The 15,588-nt window shown below is 49.4% G+C and overlaps 1 protein-coding gene across 3 annotated transcripts in view; it reads left to right on the top strand.

The window, feature by feature from the left end:
* Positions 1–12,345: 12,345 nt before the first annotated feature.
* The window catches only part of RESF1 (retroelement silencing factor 1), a 53,407-nt gene continuing 50,164 nt past the window's right edge, over positions 12,346–15,588 (top strand). For 2 of the 3 annotated variants that reach the window (XM_050917931.1, XM_050917921.1), the window contains exon 1: positions 12,346–12,861. The gene's annotated coding sequence lies outside the window, so the exon portion shown is untranslated. The remainder of the gene's footprint in view (positions 12,862–15,588) is intronic. The other variant, XM_050917928.1, reaches the window with a different exon arrangement.

Genomic DNA, 15,588 nt, shown 5'->3' with positions numbered 1-15,588 from the left:
ATACAATATACCTCGCTACTAGACTGGGGTACCCCCAGTGCTTCTCTTCGCCCGGATGCTGTGCAACTTTACACCCCCTTTGTTGATAATCATCCCAATAATACGTGTGCACGCATGGTAAATTGCTCCAACCACCGCCCAACAAAAGGTTGTCTATCTACTGGGCGAGCGCGATGGAATTGTACAACTCTTCAAAATGTAACCAGCAATTACGGTCATATCCCTTTACCTAGTGGGTGGTTTTTTACCTGTGGAAGCCGTACATTTAATTATGTTCCTGCCAATTTGTCTATTACCCAGTGTTGTCTTAGTCGTTTGGTTCCTATAATGCCTTCAGCAACCTTGCTTGATCGAACCACCCACTCACGAACTAAACGGCGTGCTTCCCCCTTAACTCCTGAGTGTAATGGGAATGTGACCCTGCTTAGTAAGGCTGAATATGTTTCTTTAGCTGCTTCATTGGTGGGTCTTCCAGGCTTAGCTGTAGGATATGGGAATAATTTGGCCGAGCTTGCCTGTTTATTGGCTAAAACCATTAATACTACATCTAGTGCTATTGGATTATTGAACCAGGAACAGCAGGAATTGCGGCATGCTGTCCTGGATAATAGAGCAGCTATTGATTTTTTGTTGTTGCAAGAACATTTGGGATGTGAAGCTGTAAAGGAAATGTGTTGTTTTAATTTGACTGATAATAGTAATCGTATTCAACAGCAAATCGCTATGCTTAAGGCTTATGCGCTAAGCATAAAACAAAATGATGATCCCCTGTGGGCTTGGCTCGCAGGTTTTGGTTGGCCCAGTTGGCTTGTGTCTTTAGCTCATACATTTATTATTGTTTTGCTGGGCATCCTGTTATTGATTCTTTTTATTCCTTGCATAATTCAGTGTATTCAGCGCAGCTTGCAGCGCCTTGTAGACTCTGCATTTAATAAAAAGGGGGGAATTGTGGGCAACTATCGTGTATTTTAGGCCGCAATTTGTCAAGTCAGTCTGGAAAAATACTGGGACCCTTGCTATAATCATGTGACTGTCTGAGTTTTATCTGACCTTGCATAGTACAGTAAACAGGGCCTTTTATGGTGCCTACAGGATTGTTGCTTTGTGCATGCTGCGCGCGTGATAGTATGCTCTTGTCCAATTATATGATCAGTATGTACAACGTCAGTATGCATGGCTAATCCTTATGTAACTGAAATTAACTATATAAGGAAGTAGAAGTAAAAATAAAGAGAAGATTTTTTACTCGCTTACAGCTGTGTTGTGTGAGAATTTTCTGTGCTCCGCATTGAGACACCACACCCCGGCCCCCCTATGGGGGAGATCCCTCCCCCGAGAGTCCTGCACGGTTGTAAAGGATGGGAAGGGGCGGGGCTCTATCTCTACGTTCCTTTCCCATGGCCTGTCGCCGGGGGCATTCATTCTTCCAGTGTCCCTCCTCCCTACATATAGCGCACTGATTCCGACCCAGGCGGGGGCCCTGGTCGTCCCTTATCTTTGTCCCCCCTTTCTTCATATCCCTCTCTTAGGGCCATGGCTAAAACACGGGCCCCTTTCTTCCGTTCCTCGTCGCCCCTTCGATCATAAACCTTCATAGCAATCTCTAAAAGTTCCTCTATATTCTTGCCCGACGCCCCCTCTAGCTTTTGCAACTTCTTCCTAATGTCCTCCTAGGATTGCCCAATGAATAAGGGGATTTATACCCGTTTCCCATTGGTGTCCTCAGGATCAAGTTCGGTGTATCTTCTACAAGTATTACAAAGCCGCTCATAAAAAGCTGCTGGGTTTTCATTCTTTTCCTGTCTTATATTATATAGCTTGGCCCAATTTGGGGTTTTTCTAATACAGCGTTTCATCCCCTGCACTATGGCCGTGGCGTATCGGCTATGGAGGTTTCAGTTTGCCTCGTCTTGCGGCCAGTTGGGAGGGCGCTCAGGCAGCTGCGCAGCCACCTGGGCTGGGTTTCCCACTATTTCGGCTAGCCACTCGCGGGCCCTTGAGAGGACTAAACGCCTCTCTTCCGCGGTCAATAGGGTGTTAAGAGCAACCCTCATGTCGCCCCAGGTAGGGTTGTGAGCCGTAATTAAGGTTTCAAACACTGCCGTTAGAGGCGCGGGATCCTCCGAAAATGGGGGATTCTGCTGTTTCCAGTTATATAGATCACTAGTGGTAAAGGGAACATATACCATAGTAAGCCCACCACTGGGGGCTATAGTCTCTCTTAGGGGCTTTTGGTGTACCACACCACCCTTGCTTGGTGTCCTAATAAGGGTAAAATGAGTATCCCCAGCCTTATAGTCAGATGACAAGCTATATTGTGTCCCGGAGCTCTGATTTATCAAGGAGTCAGTCTGGCTCCTAGTGTTGGAAGACAGCCTGTCCTCCCGAGACAGGGAGGCCGAAGAGATCCGAGGGGGCTCCTGTTTGGACGAGCCCTGGTCACTTAGCCCATCCCTTAAATTTTCGGTTGGGACATTATCCTCAGAAGGGGGGGGGGATCCACAATCGGGGGTGCCAGAACCGGGAGGCCTGGATACAAAGGGGGAGGGGCATCGGACGGATCAGGGACAGAAGGAATTACAGCTGGCGGACAAGGTTTCTTAACAGGGGGACAGGGTTTCCTAACAGGGGCATGGGCCAGTGAGGTTTTAATAGTCCGTGTTCTACATTTTTGCAACCATGGGGTGGGATTGGCCACAAGGTCCTGCCAGATATCTATATAGGGATATTGGTCCCAATGCCCATCCCGGGTTACAATGTTATGTACAGCTTGTACAATTTCTGGTTTGAGTGTCCCCCCCCTCGGGCCATTCTACCCAGAAAGTTATCCATTCAAGAGTACAGAATTTTACAAGATTGTCTTTACATAATACAATTCCATAATCAGCCTGGCGTCTAAATGCCTTCCAGTTATCCAGCATACATCCTAAGGGTGTCCCGGAGAAGGTACTTTGCCCGGACCCCATTATGCTTTACCCAATTTTTATTGAGACAGGGGTGTCGAGACAGAGGCAAAGGGTAGGGATCTAGCCCCAACTCAAATATCCACTGGGTCACGAGGTTCGGCTGACCCCCCTTGCAATCAAGATATCCTGGTCACCGGGTTTCCCCTTGCAGGAGTCTTGGCGTGGCTGGAGTCAGCTTAAGTCTCAGACCTGGTCAGCGGCATTCATCCACCTTTCACGCAAGACCCTTAGTCAGTTACAATTTTGGTTTCCAATACACCATTAAGAGGAAGAACAAAATTACCCCTCCTAGGAACAAGAGCAATCCCTGCGGTTGCTCCAAGTCCCAATAATTATCAAGAACGTCCCATAAAGTAGTGGAGTTAGTGACGTTACTCATTGGCCGTTACTTGCTTACTCCTTAACCAGAAACACAACAACAAGACATTTATAAAACTGCAGTATCGTTAATATACCTTCCCGTATACGGGCCGCCTAGGGGGTTTCCATCGTCCAACCCACACTTTGGGGGCGGTATTCCTCAAACCCAGGAGTAAACGCACTTACCGCCTGAAGTGGCCAAGTCCAGCAGTCGGACTTCCCTTCTCCTAGAGCCGTCTTACTTCCGTGTCCTTCGGAGTTCTCTTTAGAGAGGACGCAGCCGGCCCGGCCGATTGTGACGATCCAAGGCTCGAGCAAACCAACAGCTCGAGGTGGCTACTTCTCTGAATCGCCCTCGGCCGCCGGTCAGCGCCCTCTACAGGGAAAGAAGTCCCATCTGGGTCGCCACTGTTAGCCAAATGGGCTCGTTTCCCCCTGGAGCTTACTCAATTACCCCAAGGAGGCAGGGAAGACTAAAAGACGGTTACCAAGTTCTTTATTTTGTCAGTCAGCTGAGCGGGTACTCTCCTCAACTCATGCCAGAGAGACAAGCACACCTTACAAGCGCAGAGCAGGCTTTTTATACCCTGTGACAAACAGCTTCGCGTGCATAAATTCTGCTAGCCTCTGCATTTTTTGAATTTCTCTCTAGGGGTACTCAGGATGCATCTGTTTAACATTTGTTTAACTTCCTTTACTGAGTAGTCTGAGTACGTGGCGCGGAAAGCATGAGGGGAGCAGCTGGGATAATAGCAAATAGTTGACCCTTGCTCTAACAACACTGGTGTAACTCTCAGGTCACTCTGATTCTGGAGTAAGTGACTTTTCTGCCTCAATCAATCAATCAATAACATAGTTTTGTTTCATTTGAAAATGTATGACTTTTCAGCAAACCGACCCCTAGTGTTTGCTGGGCTTATTCCAATGGCTGGGGTGGGGGGAGAGAGAACCCCCCTGATGGAAAAGGCCTAAGAATTAAGAGGCCTGAAATTCCGGCTTCTGCTTCTAGCTAAGGGATGGGCCTAGGGATTTGAATGATAGACGGGACCTGAGAATCAAGGACAGGACATGCATTTAATCTTATATTTAGCCATGTCAGCTATTTGCTAATTGGCCCGCTTGGCACGTAAGTATATGCAGCTGTTTTCTCATGTATCCCCAAAGACATTTAATGCCAGGGGTCAAGGCATGTACCTTACTCTCCCTTCAAAATGACAAATGTATCCGCAACAGATGTCTCCTGTATTCCCCTCCCCAAAATAATACATGTATTCTGTGTAACCTGTTATCTATAGGTCAGCATAATGACGTAAACAGGATAAGAACTAAAGTTGTTTGTTGCTGATTATAAAAGGGGCCTATGTCGCCCATGTAAGGTGTGTTTTTCTTCTCTGGCACTAGCCGAGGAGAAACACCCGCTCAGCTGAATGAGAATAAAGGTGTGGTACCTGTCTTCTTGTCCTCCGTGCCTCCTTGGTGTAATTAGGTAAGCTCCAGGGGGAAACGGGCCCTATTTGACCAACAAATGGCGACTCCGCCGCGACTTCTCTCCCTGTAGAGGGCGCTGACCGGCGACCGAGGGCGATTCCGAGGAGTGGCCACCTCGAGCCACTGGTTTGCTCAGGCCTTGGGTCGTTACAATCGGTCAGGGTGACTGCGTCCTCTCTAAGAGAACTCCTAACGACACGGAGGCGAGACGGTGCCAGAAGAAGGGGAAGGTCCAACAGCCGGACGCGGCCACTCCGGGTGGTAAGTGCGTTTTACCTCTTGGGTTTGAGGGATATAACGCCCCCGCAGTGTGGTTGGACCTCATAGGTAATCCCGGTGTGGAAAGATACTGTGGATGTTTGATGGTTATGCTAAGTAAGCCAGGCAATGGTTAATGAATAATACCACTAATTTCACTAGCCCGTGGGCCGTATTGGATAATTACTGGGACATAGAACAGCCCCAGGGCTTGCTTTTGTTTTTGCGAGGAGTATTGCTTTTTCTCATATTGATGCTATGCTGGAAGCCAAAATTGTAATAACCAGGTCTAGGACTTAAACCGACCCTAGCCGCACCGAGACTCCTGCGAGGGGAAACCCCATGACCAGGATATCTTAATCGCAAGGGGGGGGTCGGTCGAACCCGTGACCAGGTTTAATTAAACACGAGCATAATGGGGTCCGGACAAAGCACTTATGCTGGGACGCCCTTGGAATGTATGTTAAAGAATTGGAAGGCGTTTAGACGCCAGGCTGATTATGGAGTGGCATTATGTAAGGATAACTTGATAAAATTCTGTACTGTGGAATGGCCAACATTCGGGGTGGAGTGGCCCGCTGGGGGAACACTCAAATTAAAAACTGTACAAGCTGTGCATAGCATTGTAACTGGGGGTGGACATTGGGACCAGTACCCCTAGATAGATATCTGGCAGGATCTTGCAGCTAATCCCCCCCGCGGCTGCGAGAGTGTAGAGCCCAAGCCATTAGGGCCTTAATGGCTCGGACCCCTGATCGGCATCAAGGTCGTCCCCCCGTAAAAAAGCCCTGTCCACCAGCTGTGATTCCCACTGCCCCTGATCCTATGCCCCCTCCTCCAGTGTATCCTGGCCTTCCGGCCTCCCCGGCACAATCCCCTCCCTCTGTATTGAATACCCCAGAAAGCAGCCCCCCCCCAGACCAACGACCCCAGAAAACAACCCAGGAGACAGTAACGGGGAGGACCGTAGCGGTCAGGAAATCTCTACCTCATCTACGAGCTCCAGGGACTCCCCGATATCCTCCCGCCTGAGGAGTCACACTAGGACGGTCGGGGAGGCATGGAAAGTAGTAGGCACCCCGGGAGACACAAAATTTGCTCTTACTAAGAGCCCCGCGGTAGACAAGGCCGTAGCCGAGATAGTCCCGGTGCGTGAACTGCCCCTAAGGGAAACTGTGGGCCATGATGGTGAACTCACTATGATATATGTTCCTTTCACCACGAGTGACCTGTATAATTGGAAGCATCAGAACCCCTCGTTCTCGGACGATCCCGCCCCATTAACAGCAGTTTTTGAAACCCTGGTCTCGGCCCATAACCCTACTTGGGGCGACATGAAAATTGCTCTCAATACCCTACTAACTGCAGAGGAAAGGCGCTTGGTCCTTTCAAAGGCCCAGGAGGGACTAGTAGCAGGGGGAATGGACGCAGCTGAGTTACCCGACCAGCTCCCTGAGGCTGCGCCCGCTTGGTCACATACAACTCCAGCGGGTCGAGATCTCCATTGCAAATATGCTTTAGCTATAGTACAGGGGATGAAACGCTGTATTAGGAAGACCCCAAATTGGGCCAAGCTGTATAATATTCGACAGGAAAAGAATGAGAACCCAGCCGCCTTTTATGAGCGCTTGTGTAACACCTGTAAAAGATACACAGGCCTCGACCCAGAGGATGCTAATGGAAAGCGAGTGCTCATTCCCGTCTTCATTGGGCAGTCCTATGAGGACATTAGAAAAAAGCTGCAGAAATTAGACGGGGCATCGGGTAAAAATATAGAGGAGCTCTTAGAGATTGCGCTAAAAGTTTATGATCGCAGAGACGATGAGGAACGGAAAAAGGGGGCCCGCCTACTGGCAATGGCCCTGAAGGGGGGAAGTGAGAAAGGGGGGGACAAAACGAAGGGACAAACAGGACTACAGGGGAAGGGAAAAAGCTCCCGTTTGGGACGAAATCAGTGTGCTATCTGTAAGGAGGAGGGGCACTGGAAGAATGAATGCCCCCAGCAACATAGCAGGAGGGAGGGAAGCAGAAACAGAGCCCCACCTGCGCCCGTTTTTTATAACGAGGCGCAAGAAGAGTCGTTTGTATAGGGAGGCCGAGGGACCCAGCGGCCCCTCCTGGCGGCACAGCCCGCTGGCCTGGATCCCACGGTAACAATTGAGGTAGGGGGCCGCCCAGTTGAAGCCCTTATTGATACAGGGGCTACCCTTAGCTTGCTTCCCCTTGCAGAGGCTCCCCGGGGGAGGGCTCAAGGGTGTACTATAGTCCAAGGGATAGAAGGACAAAATATAAAGTTGGAAAAATCTCTTCCCCTCCTAGTAAAAGTAGGAGACTGTCATATATCCCACCAATTTGTTTGTAGCCCCTCCTGCCCCATTGCGCTGCTAGGATGAGATCTGCTTACTAAATTGCAGGCGGAAATCTCGTTCAATAATAATGGGACTATGGAAGTTGGGCTCCCCAAACAACAAATTTCTAACTATCAAATGGCCCTTTTGAATGTTGAAAATCCTCCCCCGGCACAGCCGGAGAGTGAGAGGAACCAGCTGTCGGGGGTTAACCTTGAGGTCTGGGCTGAGGAGGGAGGTTTTGCTCGGGCTCGAAATGCTTTACCAGTACACATTTCCCTTAGGGAGGGAAGTCGCCCAGTCCGAATTCGACAAAACCCCCTTAAGCTAACCACTCGGATCGGACTGAAACCTCTGATTCAAAAGTTTTTGCAGTGTGGTTGGTTAAGGGAGGGCACCTCCCCATACAATACTCCGATAATGGGAGTGCCTGAGCCTAATGGGCAATATCGATTAGTCCAGGACCTAAGGCAGGTTAACAAGTTAGTAGAGGCCCCCTATCCAGTTGTCCCAAACCCCCATACTATCTTGGGCCAAGTCCCCAAGAACCACAGCTGGTTTTCCGTGATAGAGTTAAAAGACGCTTTCTTCTCTATACCCCTTGATCAGGAGTCTCAGAAACTGTTTGCCTTTGAATGGGAAGACCCAGACACCCATTACAAGGCTCAGTATCTCTGGACTGTTGTCCCCCAGGGACTTACTTGTGCACCCGAGATTTTCGGCAGCCAGCTAAAAAGAGACCTTGCCCCGTTCCTAGCTGGACATCCCTTGTGTAACATAGTTCAGTACTGTGATGATCTACTCTTAAGCACTGAAACAGAGACAGCTTGTAAAGAACAGACGATAGAACTCCTCAACTTTCTTGGAGCTCAGGGGTACAAGGTTTCCAGGGAAAAGGCCCAATTGGTTAAACAGCAGGTTACTTTTCTCAGATATCATCTTTGTCAGGGACGTCGTAGCTTAGATAAAGATAGGATCCAGGCTATACTCGAAAGCCCTCAACCCCGAAATCCCAGAGAGCTGAGGGCTTTCTTGGGGCTGACCGGTTTTTGCCGGCTTTGGATCCCCAACTACGGAGGGAAGGCTAAACCATTATACGAGTCCCTTACTAAGGAGGGTCTGCTTAACTGGTTTTGGACCAAGGAAAAAGAAAAAGCATTTCAAGAGCTTAAAGAAGCCTTGGTTCAGCCTCCCGCTCTGGCTCTCCCGGATCCCCGGAAGCCGTTCACCCTATTGGACCCGGTCGCCAAAGGCTGGCCGGCTTGTTTACGAGCCGTGGCTGCAACCGCTCTTCTTGTACAGGAGGCTGAGAAACTAACCTTGGGTGGGGATACTGAGGTTGTGGTGCCCCATGGAATACCCCAGATACTGGGAACAGGAGCCGGGGAAAAGCATTTAAACCCCAGTCGACATACTAGATATGAGATGGGACTTTTGTTGGCCCCTAACCTAACTTTTAAGACAGTCAATTCCCTTAATCCAGCCACCTTACTGCCAGATCCCCAAGTCCCTTATGGGACTAGTCCCACCCATGATTGTATTGAAATCTTACAACAAGAAACTAATCCCCTCCCTGATCTTTCAGATTTACCCTGGCCCAATCCCGATATTGAAATGTACATAGATGGATCCAGTTATGTAGAAGATGGGAAGCGATTTACAGGAGCAGCCGTTATAGTTAAAGAAGGAGAAATGTACAAGTTTAAGCTTAGCCCCAACTTATCCGCCCAGGCAGCGGAACTGGTGGTTCTTATTGAGGCTCTCCGGATGGGAACTGGAAAGACTATTAATGTATACACTGACAGTCGTTATGCATACATGGTGGTGCATGCCCACGGAACCCTATGGAAAGAAAGGGGCTTCATTACGGCTTCAGGCCAAAGAATAGCCCATGGGGCCCTTATCAAATCATTACTTGAGGCCCTGATGCTTCCCCTCCGGGTCGCAGTGATACACGTACGTGCACATGGGAGGGCCCCTGAAACTGAACAGCGAAAGTACAATCGAATGGCTGATCAAGCCGCGAAAGAAGCCACACGAGGAGGAGCCATATGGTTCCTCTGGGTCCAAGATACGGAAGCCAAAACCCCTGCTCCCCACTATACAGCAGAGGAAGTGTCCCATGTGCAGGCTGCAGGGGCCCAGCAAACTCCCTCTGGGTGGTGGAAGTTGCCAGGGGGGGAGATTTTTGTACCTAGACCAATACTTCAGGAGATTCTCCGATCCCTACATAAGGAGGGACATTTGGGATCAGGAGCTATGGTCGATTTGGTCACCCGGTCCCTTAGGGGATTAGGTGCACACATGGAAGCCCAAAGAATTGTAAATAACTGTTCCGTTTGTCAGCGAACAAACCAAAAGGGGTGCGGTCCCCCTGCCCCAATGGGAGGTCGGCCCTGGGCTGCCTATCCTTTTCAAAGGTGGCAGGTGGACTTTGCTGAAGTCCCCCCTTGAAGGGGTTATAAGTATTTGCTTGTCTTTGTTGATCAATTTACTGGATGGGTAGAGTGTTACCCTACACGACATTGTCAGGCACGAGCCGTCACCAAAGCCCTGTTACATGAAATACTTCCCCGCTTCCATCTCCCGGAGGTGATTGAGTCGGACCGGGGAAGTCATTTTATCTCCCAGGTGGTTCAGCAGGTGTCACGAGCCCTCGGGATCCAATGGAAATTGCATACACCCTGGAGACCACAAAGCTCGGGTCAAGTGGAAAGAATGAATAGAACTCTCAAGGACACTCTCACAAAACTGTGTATAGAATCTGGTTTAAAGTGGCCTGACGCTCTACCGCTCGCCCTTACTCGCATTCGGAGGGCCCCACGTAAGGGTCTGAAACTTTCACCCTTCGAACTGGTCTTTGGGTTCCCTCCCCGAGTACTCATCCCGGGGTACTGAGAGGATGTAAACTGGGAAGTGGGGAATGACTCTTTGTGGAAACAGGTTTCTGCGCTACAATCTGTTTTGTTACAGTTACATCGATACGCAGCACCTTTCCAGACCCTTCTCTTGGAGCAACCCGTGCACTCCTTCCGGATCGGTGATCAGGTCCTTGTCAAAAAGTGGAAGCGTGATCCCCTCACGCCACGGTGGGACGGTCCACATACTGTATCGCTCATCAGCCAGGCCGCTGTTAAGGTCCTTGGGAGCGACAAGTGGACGCACCATACTCGAGTAAAGCGATTCCTGAACCCTGACCCAGAGGACAACCTAACTGAAGAAGACATCAGCCCTCTGAACTCTCCGGCTCCGGAAGCCCGGAGGGACACAGGCGAAGACTCTACCTGGGAGTACCAAGGACTGGAAGGACTAAAAGGACTGTTTAAAAGACAGAAACAATGAGACCATCCTTTGTATTTCTGTTATGTATGTTCAGTTATTCATATGGTTGGGAAAATAGGTTTATGCAACTAGGGGAAATAATAGCAGATTCCTTTAATCTTACTAATTGCTGGGTATGTGGCGGTCCGGGAGAACTGAATGAATGGCCCTGGGTAGCTCAGCCGGTACAGCCCAAGTGGTGGCTAAGTAGCTTAAGCATAGTACATAAGGGAACGGGAAGGTGGACTGAGGATCACGGCCCTTGGCGACTCTATTCTGCTGGAGTAGGTGTCTTTTGTCTTAATCGAACAAGACATGAGGGAAGGTATATGAGGGAAAGTAAGTGTGAATGGACTTTATCTCTGGGATTTGATTGCTGGGATCCCTACTGTCGCCCATATGACTGTTTTAAGTACCAAGGACGATGGAACCTTACCCATGTAAAGCTAACTAACAATAGCTGGGTAAGATGTTCCTACTGGAATCACAGGGGCGATGGTTGTAAAGCAGTAGGATTGGATGGGTACTTTGATGCCCTCTTTCTAAGTTGCCAGCGAGATAACGCCACTAACAAGCACCATGTGGTACGGTGGTATCAGTGGGCATGGCAACACCTTAATGGAACCCGAGTTACCCATTTTCGACAATTTTGGGCTAGTACCAATAGATTGGTTTACCTCCTGGCTACCACAATGGGGATGGTTACGAAAAGGTTTCCTCCTTTTTATACTCTTTATCACCATCCTATTAACAGTTGCTTGCTTCACCCCGTGCTTAATTGCAGTGGTCCGAAAACTGCCTAGTCAAGTTACATATCAACAAATGATGATATTATACAAGCCGGAAGGATCTGAGGCCCATAAGCTCTTAAAATGTTTTTAAGGAGGGGGAAACTTGATGGAAAAGGCCTAAGAATTAAGAGGCCTGAAATTCCGGCTTCTGCTTCTAGCTAAAGGATGGGCCTAGGGATTTGAATGATAGACGGAACCTGAGAATCAAGGACAGGACATGCATTTAATCTTATATTTAACCATGTCAGCTATTTGCTAATTGGCCCGCTTGGCACGTAAGTATATGCAGCTGTTTTCTCATGTATCTCCAAAGACATTTAATGCTAGGGGTCAAGGCATGTACCTTACTCTCCCTTCAAAATGACAAATGTATCCGCAACAGATGTCTCCTGTATCCCCCCTCCCCAAAATAATACATGTATTCTGTGTAACCTGTTATCTATAGGTCAGCATAATGACGTAAACAGGATAAGAACTAAAGTTGTTTGTTGCTGATTATAAAAGGGGCCTATGTCACCCATGTAAGGTGTGTTTTTCTTCTCTGGCACTAGCCGAGGAGAAACACCCGCTCAGCTGAACGAGAATAAAGGTGTGGTACCCGTCTTCTTGTCCTCCGTGCCTCCTTGGTGTAATTAGGTAAGCTCCAGGGGGAAACGGGCCCTATTTGGCCAACACCCCCCCCACGAATATTTTTTATTTCACATTTTTGTTTTCAGTGATGAACCGACCCAACTGCATCAGCGGGAGACTCTCTTTGCTGAACAAATTCCAATTCCTTGCAAAAGCTTCTTCACTGCTTGCAACCCGCCCCCCCCAAAAAAAAAAAACTTTGGCCCAGCAGCTCCCCACACCGCGGTTGCTGGACTCAGAGCGGTTGCAGGGCAGCCTTGGGGGCCAGACGGCAGCCGCCTCGCTCGGCCTGGGGGAAGCAGCGCGCGGGGGCCTGGCGCCAGGCTCTGCTAGCGTGGGGTGGGGGGTAGGGTACGGAGAGCGGTTGGAATGCGGAGGACACTAGGACTGCGCGACACGCTGCTCTCCTGCCGCCGCCTGTGCCTCTGGGGCGAGCGTTCCTGGGGGCGGGTCCAGGCAGCCGGGGCGGGGCGGGGTTGGGTAGTTTGCGGGTCAGTCTGAGAGCGGCTGGGAACGCGGAGTTAGGGCAGCGCGAGCAGAGCAGCGGCAACGGTTCGCGCTCTCTGGGGACCAACAACGGATTCGCTTCCCCTCCCCCAACAACTCCATTGGTCGCGCTTCGTTCCAGCTCCCGCCGCCGGCTGCGCTTCACGGGAACCGTCCGTCCTGCCCGCCGCTCCGAGCCCGCTACATGCTCAGGTACCTGCGCGGCGGCGGCGTCCGGAGCGGCCGGCTGGGAGCGCGCGGGAGAGGTGGCGGCCGGGCTCCGGGGCGCTTGGGCAAGAGGACTCCCTGCTCCCCAACCGAGGCGGAGTGTGGAGACCCCCCCCCCGCCGTGTCATTGGGCAGCTGTGTCCTCAGCAGCGCACGGGGGCGCGCATCAGCCTCCTGCCCGGGGGGGGGCGGTCGCTGCTCCTTGGGGAGCTGCGGGTCATCAGCCTGCGCCGCTGCCCCGGCTCCAGCGAACCCGCTTGTGGGGGGAGGGGCCAGCGGCCTGGGGACCCGCGGGCGGGGGTGGTGGGAGCTGCCTCCACCCAGGTCTTCGCAGCCTGGCGCGTTTGCCGCCGGCCTCGTTGCTTCCGATCCGAAGAGGGGCTGGCGGGCCTGAGCGGCGGGCGCGGGGGCTTTGTCTGGGAAGGGAGCGGCGCCTCCCCGCCCGCTTTCCCTGTCGCCGGTGCTAAGGGAGGGAGCCTGAGGCCCGGGCGTGTCCCCAAGTTGATCACTCTCCCAGCCCGTGTCGAGCTGCTGTTACTAAAACGGGCTCCCTGGGATCGCACAAGGGATATAAATTTCCCAGGGGTGAGCCTCCTGGGGGCGCGATTCTCCGCAGTTATTCATTACGGTTTTCAGGGGGTAGGTGTAGGGAAACGCAGTGATTAGTTGTGTCTCGAACAATAAACTCTGCGTGTGTATTTATGTATCATATAGAAATAATGATACTTTGGTGTTCCTGTTATTCAGAACTGTTTGGAGTTTAAAAACAACTTAGTGATATATACTTGGATGGTACTAGTTCAAACAGTGTAAACGAATGATTCAGTGGTTTTGTATACAGCATTCAGGAGGATGTCAGTGGAATCATAGAATATCAGGGTTGGAAGGGACCTCAGGAGGTCATCTAGTCCAAACCCCTGCTCAAAGCAGGACCAGTCGCCATCTAAATCATTCCAGCCAGGGCTTTGTCAAGCCTGACCTTAAAACCTGTAAGGAAGGAGATTCCACCACCTCCCTAGGTAACCCATTCCAGTGCTTCACCACCCTCCTAGTGAAATAGTTTGTCCTAATATCCAACTTAAACCTTCCCCACTGCAACTTGAGACCATTACTCCTTGTTCTGTCATCAGGTACCACTGAGAACAGTCTAGATCAATCCTCTTCGGAATCCCCTTTCAGATAGTTGAAAGCAGCTATCAAATCCCCCTTCATTCTTCTCTTCTGCAAACTAAACAATCCCAGTTCCCTCAGCCTCTCCTCCTAAGTCATGTGCTCCAGCCCCCCTAATCATTTTTGTTGTCCTCCACTGGATTCTTTCCAATTTTTTCCACATCCTCCTTGTAGTGTGGGGCCCATGGAGACATCTGCGTTAACTGTACCTAGCACCCAGTTCATATCTGGCAAATAACACAACATGCATCTTGCTTCTGACCTAGTCTGCATATAGAAAGAACAGGTTAGGACAATTTGAACTACTAGTTGGATTTCACAATAAAGGTTAGTATGACTACAAAGTAACTCAGTCCACTAACAGTTTTGTTTGATAATCTCACGTACACAATGAAAAGTTTTTCTATGTAATGTGCATAGTATCTTCAGAATATATGCATCTTCAGAATAGATGATGAGATTTCCACTATTTCTAAAACTTGAGTTCCATATTTTGTCTTGGACATATCACTTTAGTTTTACTCTAACGCTCCTTGAACTATTTATAGACATTTGAACAGTTTCAACCAGAGAGCCAAGAAAGACCTGCCATAGCCCAGGGCATTCACCTGGGAGGAGGCGGACCCTTCAGATTCCTGTTCCACATCAGGTCAGACTGTGCTCAGATCCAAAGTGGTGACCATGACATACAAACGTTCATAGACTAGAGTGCAGATTAGAATTCTTTTGAACACAAAGAAAAATATAGTTTCCAAAGATGTTTTCATGTTCAATTCAAGATGGTAATTTTGGTCATGTAAATAAAAATACCGCAGTCATCAGTTTTTGTGCCATGTGCTGATCTCCATATATCCTTCAATACCATGGTACATTCAGGACTTGCATTTATGATTCAGCCTAGAACCATTAATGCACATCTAAGGTTATACTGTGAGGATATAAAACTGGCTTGGCTAGAAGGAACACCCAGAAGCTGAGTGGTGTGACTGAACTACCAAACTTATCTGTAGAGCTGAAGAAGAAGAAGAAATCTTTCATCATAAGGGACATAAATTGTTAGCATCACAGATATGAAAAACTGAAATTCTCTGAAGTGCACTGAAAACATAGTTTATGCTATTTGCAAGGCCAAAGCATACAGCGGAAAAAAGGAAATACAAGAACAGAATCACTAAAACTTGCTCCATAAGCTCGTGCTCATGCCATTGGAAGGTTCTCTCTACAAATAAAAGCTGAGGAGTCTTGATCTGTGTCTCCAAAAAGCTATTGGAATGCTGAAGATTTTGAGAACCATGTTGTCCAGCCCTCTCAACCTGTTTTTTTCAGGCCATTGAGCTAATAGCAGGCTTCCTTATTCTAGCCAGCCTCAGGGGATGATTTTAAAAAACAAAACAAAACAAAAAAAAAAAAAAAACAACCTCACCATAGTAACTTATGACTACACTTTGATTCTTTGTAGGTGAGCCAGAGTCCCACCATGCCTTGTGTTTATAATTCTTTGTATTTAAGCTTAAATACAATCTGCCCTATTGTGTTATCAAT

The sequence above is a fragment of the Gopherus flavomarginatus genome, chromosome 1 (genome assembly GCF_025201925.1).
Source record: "Gopherus flavomarginatus isolate rGopFla2 chromosome 1, rGopFla2.mat.asm, whole genome shotgun sequence".
Taxonomy (NCBI): domain Eukaryota; kingdom Metazoa; phylum Chordata; order Testudines; family Testudinidae; genus Gopherus; species Gopherus flavomarginatus.
Note: the sequence above shows the minus strand (reverse complement) of the source record. Positions and strands in the feature narration are given on the sequence as shown.